Raw genomic sequence first — 6,000 nt, forward strand, 5'->3', positions numbered from 1 at the left:
AGAGCAAGTCGGGCCCCCGCCCCCTCCGGTAAAATGAAAACTCTCCGCCTATGCCTCGATCCGTTCCTGGAGTTCGCCCCGGCATGTACACTATATATGCAGGCGTATATTGTTTTACCAGGACCCATGCCTGGCAGAATTGTTAAATTTAGCTGCGCTCAGTCGAAAATCATGCGCAACGTGCCACCGGTCAGGGAAGAAGCCTAAAGTCGCCAGGTGCACCGTGCACATTTTCGCGACCCCGGAATGGAATGGGAATGGAATAGGGACAACGCTTGGAGGAATGGAATGGGAATGGAATTAAGCGATTTTTGCACGGAATAGAATGGGAATGGAATTACGTTTTTTTTTTTTTTCGAAAATAGAGCACGTTTTCGTCTACGCGCTGTTTTTCAAACTTAAAACAAAGAGGGCATTGGGGAGGAAGGTATTTTGCTACACCCTTAATTGCTACTGCTGTAATATCATGCTCAAATTAGTCATGTAGGCCTGCGTGCATGTTTTTTCGAAGTCGAAGGCCATAACGCATTCTCTAGGTCCACCTTTAGTTAGCCAGAGCCAAGGGTAAGCGTAATGTAAAAGTGTGAACGATTTGCCCATTTGTAAAAGAGAAACCGAGGCATAAGTTAGTGTATACAAACAAATGCATTATCCCAGCAGATACTGAAGGGAGAAACGAATTATCCCTGCGAGTTGGTTCCTAGAGCACTGCACGGGCCCGGGCCGGCCTGAAAGCCCGGGCCCGGCCCGGCCCGGCCCGCGGGCCAGGCCGGGTAAGGGATTGTTGGATCGGGCCCGGGCCGGGCTCGGGCCCGTGATCTTCGGGCTCGGGTCGGGCTCGGGCCTGAGCCAGGCCCGTATAAGGCCCGGGTCTCATACGTATCTGTATAATCACGCTGCGGACACCCGACACGTCACGTCGACGGGGATCGCTAAGAGGCCGCCGGCTGGTTCACTTCGGCGCTCTAATAGACAGTTGTTTTGGAAGCCCTTAGCCCGGTCTCGCTTTAAGGCGTAACATTTTCAAAGATCGAAGGCGGTCACACGAAGACGACGAGACAGCCATCTTCAGGGAACAGCGAGGACGGTGGTTCGCTCTCTAACGGGTGTGCCTCGCTTTGACAGATCTATGGCACTGCGCGGTGGCGGTGACTCGGGGAATAAGGGTGGGACAAAGAACGTTCTTGTTTTGAACACGAAAACGTTGTGCACGTTGAGTGCAGTTGCCTGCCGAGGAGTCAACACGACAGCTTTAATTTATGTAACGCTGCCCAGCCTAGTGTATTCCTACCAGAAGCAGCTAGAGCACGTTTTTTTTTTAATTGCATTGTGCAATAGATGAAGTTTGCAGACTTCTTTTACTCAGCAGCCCTAGCTCGTATGCAATTGATGTAAAACTTAAACTAAAAATGTCTGCCATGTTTTTTTTTTTTTTTCAGTTTATGGAGGTATATTTTGTAGTCGTTCTTTGAAATGCAAAAATAAGATTGCGTGGTTAGCACTGCGTGCGTACATGAAACAGCCAGCTATGACTCCAATTATATTTTATATTGCCCTGCAATTATTTCGCAAGAGTGTTACGGGCGGAATTAACCGAAAGTATACACAGTACCAGTGAAAGTCGTGACACTGAAAGAAGTTCCCAAAACAATCTCTAGAAAATATCTTGTGTGTGGCAGGTATCTTCACAATAACCGAAGGTTAGACAGTGCCTCCTTTATGCTCAAGGCATAACTAGCTGAAACGGGTCGGGTCGGGCCGGGCCGGGCCGGGCCGGGCCCAAACCTTTCGGGCCCGGGCCGGGTACGGGCCACATTTAAGAACACCGGGCCGGGCTCGGGCGGGCCGGAGCATGGCGTTTCCGGGCCGGGCCGGGCCCGGGCCGGAAAAATCGGCCCGTGCAGTGCTCTATTGTGGTACCCCCACAAGAAGGTGGCGAATACTCTATGCACAGCCTGATCTTTATCTCACGAGCAGTTTATTACCTGACACACGTAAATAACCTTCGCGACAAGGAAGACATTGCATACCTGCGCACAGGCGAACACAGAAACTTCTCCTCACCCCATCCATGCTTGTGAGGCGCGCTTGACAAGCGCGATTGCTGACGAGCAGTGCGGCCCAGGGTTCCGTATTCGATGCAAAGGCACAAGGTACCCGAGCGGTGCACTGTTCCAACTAATACCAGCAGATCTAGAGGGTTTTGTTCGCCATTAACCAAATATTAGTTTTCTCCATACTCACGAACACTCCAGACGCGTGGCACACCTGCTTAGTCTTCTTGAACTATACTTTTGCCAGCATAAAAATACGCTATGTCGTCATTTTAGCATTAATACATTTAAGCTCAAACAATATTCAAACATCACCATTAGTTCAAACATGCTGACCATGTAAATACTATAGGAAGCGGGAGAACTGCCCCTATGGGAATTAGTAGGGTGGTTGTACTGCACGAGATATATGTCACCAAGCTATCATCCCTCGACCTTCGTAACGTGTTTGGCGTACTTTTGCAGTTCTTAATGCATCTGATGACACCAGCTTTATGGGTCGTTCATTCTTAACCCGATAAAACTATCAAGATGTCTTTCCTACGTAGAGGAATTACAGGAATGGAATTGCACTGCCCGGCCATTCCCGGAGTGTGAATGGGCTTTTTTTTTTCATTCCGAGGAATTCAAAGGAATGGAATTGCGGCAAGTTCTAATTCCCCGGAATGCAATTGGAATGCAATGGAGACGCCCATTCCGCAACACTGCTACACTCTAAGAAAAAATCGAGTATTTGGGGAGTATTTCTGCTACACAAAATAATCGTCGTGCACCACGCGTACTTTCCTCGCGTTATCACCATGATCCAGGCACTTCCCGATCACGAACGGCGCGCGCGTTATCAGAGTGACAATGCGTTCTTGATAGGAAAGTGACGAGCCGGGTTTTCAAGAAAGGAAACGCGAGCAAGCCGGATGACGATTATTGTTGTGTAGCAGAAATGCTCCCCAAATACTCGACTTTTTCTTAGAGTGTAAGACAAAATCGAGTATTTGGGGAGTATTACTGCCACACAACAATAAGCGCGTCATCCACCTCGCGTGCTTTCCCTCGCGTTATCACCGCGGTCCCGGCACTTCCCGGTCACGAACGGCGCGCGCGTTATCAGCGTGACATGTCATTCTTGATAGGAAATTAAGTGTCCAGAGCCGGGTTTTCAAAAAAGGAAACGCCAGCAAGCCGGATTACGATTATCGTTGTGTGGCAGAAATACTCCCGATATACTCGATTTCTTTTCTTAGAGTGTATATCGTTGTGTGGCAGAAATACTCCCGATATACTCGATTTCTTTTCTTAGAGTGTATACGCTCTAAACCAAAAAAAATTTCTGGCTACGCCCCTGGTGCCGCGGGTGGCCGCCGCGGAACCTCTCGTCTTGCCTCCTCGCGCTCTTCTCGCTATCGCCGTCTTTCATCCTCCGCTGCGCTCGGCGTTCGCTCTGCCGGTTATGACGACGCCGACGCCGCTAACCTTTCTAGTACACTCTAACGCCGCTCAACGCAAGAACGGGCGCCTATGAGCTGCGACACGCAGCAGTATTTGATCAAATCCGAATAAAGATAATCAAACAGATGGGTCAAAAAAAATAAAGCGCACAGCTGTAGCTATATATTGTTTAATTCAAACAAGGAAAAGACCAAGTGGATAACGTACAAGCAAAATTAAGTTTAGCTGTAAAGGCAAACGAAAGGGAATAAGAATAAGACAGACTTGTACAGGCCACGGTAATGTCGGTCTATACATAATGACAATGCAAGCCCTAAAATTGGAGCTGTCGAAGGGGGCTGAGAATATATATAGTTGGGGGAAGTACAGAATCGCTTCAGACAAAGATAAAAATGATAGGATAATATTTTTCTGCTCACTAGCTCAGTACATAAAGATTTCAGTAGCTCAAAATTCCCATGTATACGTCTAGATAATACGGGAGCCTACGATAACCTACACACGGAACGCTATGGGATATTCCCAAGCACGATAGCCCTCCCCCCCCCCTTAAATCAAAAGTATGGGGTAGACTTTGCGCCCCCCCCCCCTCCCTCTCGTCCGCACGCCTATCCCTGCCGCGTGTTAACCATGGACATGCATCAATTCTAGCTTTTGTAAGCTTATATCTATTCTTTATAATCAAATATTGTAATATCCTAGAAATGTGCACTTTTTTTTTTGTTTTCCGAACCATAATTCCATGCCTGTTTTGCTCATTTGCCACTTAGTAGTAAGACCATGTTTTCTTTGCTGCCCAACTGTAAGCTTGTTCTACTTCTTTCATGTCTTCATTTTATTCCCTGCCTTTTCCGGGCGTATAACGCGCAGGTAAATGATAATTAGTGATCGATGAGATGCGAACTTGCATGCCACAGCTAGGGAAGCCAACCGAAATTCACACCTCTGCAAATGTTTTGAGCACCTCCTCCCCATTCCTTGAATAACACTTCAGAGAAGCCTCTAGCTGGTAATATTCGTGCGACGACCCGGACTGAACATCATGCCAGTTCTTTCTTGATGCAGGTCATTAATTTTGTGTGCCTTTAGATGGCCGGTGCTTTTACATTGAATGTTAAAGCCAGTTCCACGCCTGTGAAATAGATAACTGCGGAGCTGGCAAGCAAGCGCCTCCACCTGGCGAACGCCGATTCATTTCTTCTTTCTTCTTTCTTTCTTCTTTCTTTCTTTCTTTCTTTCTTTCTTTCTTTCTTTCTTTCTTCCTCACCCTCACATCACTACTCGCACTACTCCTCAACCTCACTTCTCTTTCCCACCCCCTTGCTCTGCTATACCCTTGCTATACCAAGGCCACGCTTCATGGAACGCACGCGCAGCCGTACATTGCTATGGTACCCTCTCATCTCCTCCTCACCCTTACATCACTCTCCTCACCCTCTCTTTCCCTGTTTGCAAACAGTGTGACGTCATTCCGAGTGCCCCACCCACAAGTCCCGCCCTCGGGGCAAGCGCTGGTCGGCAAGAAAGTTCCGCTGGCGGGATCTCTATGCATAGCAGCGCTGCATGTGTATGGGTTCCTTCGATAGAAGTTTCTACAAATTGCTATTTTCTGAACTCACAGCTGTTAAAAGGAAGAGTCGCTGCCTATAATGCACGATTCTTTTAGGTCAACATATGGTGATTTGCTCGTCGTTGATGACAGCCATAAAAAATCTTATGCCCTTCGAAAGCGAGCATTGTACATGTTCACGATGACTGGTATTTGGAGAAATACTTACATAGCATGGATGTGGACGTACTCAATTTCCGTCGCGACATCTGCGCTGCACTTTCAAACTATGAACAGCATTGGCGGCATGTGTATTTGTTGTCATCAAGAATATTGAGTTTGTGTCCAATGCTTGTTCCTTTTTTTTGTATATTCTTTTTTATTATTGTACTTGATACCTGTAAATATGTCATTACCAATCATGTACTGTGTAACCCCCCCCCCCCATTCCGTCTGTAATGCCATATGGCGCTGAGGGCACTGTGATAAATAAATACCACACCACTTGGCCAAGCCGCGCATGCAGCTTGGCGAAATGGTGTGTTATATGGTCACTATAGACGCAAGGGCGCTGGGCCCTTGCTTCGCTGTGCCAAGCTTTTCGCGACTTAGTGCAAACTGCCCGAAAATTTTCTTATGAGCTGGACCATTCCCATGAGAAAAATAATGAGATAACGTGTGTGTGTGTGTGTGTGTGTGTGTGTGTGTGTGTGTGTGTGGGTGGGTGTGTGTGTTGTGTGTGTGTGTGTGTGTGTGTGTGTGTGTGTGTGTGGTGGTGTGTGACCGTGCTAGGCCACTCAAAAAACTTTTTAGGAGCAGCCAGCGTTGAAATAACTCTTCTTCAAAACAAGCATGCCTATTTAACTGAACCCCATTATAGTGCAAAATATGAATGATTTTTTGGGAGGGATCTTGTCAAAAATTGCCTTAAAAGTGGTAGTCACACCAACC

The sequence above is a fragment of the Rhipicephalus sanguineus genome, chromosome 1, assembly GCF_013339695.2.
Source record: "Rhipicephalus sanguineus isolate Rsan-2018 chromosome 1, BIME_Rsan_1.4, whole genome shotgun sequence".
Lineage (NCBI taxonomy): Eukaryota > Metazoa > Arthropoda > Arachnida > Ixodida > Ixodidae > Rhipicephalus > Rhipicephalus sanguineus.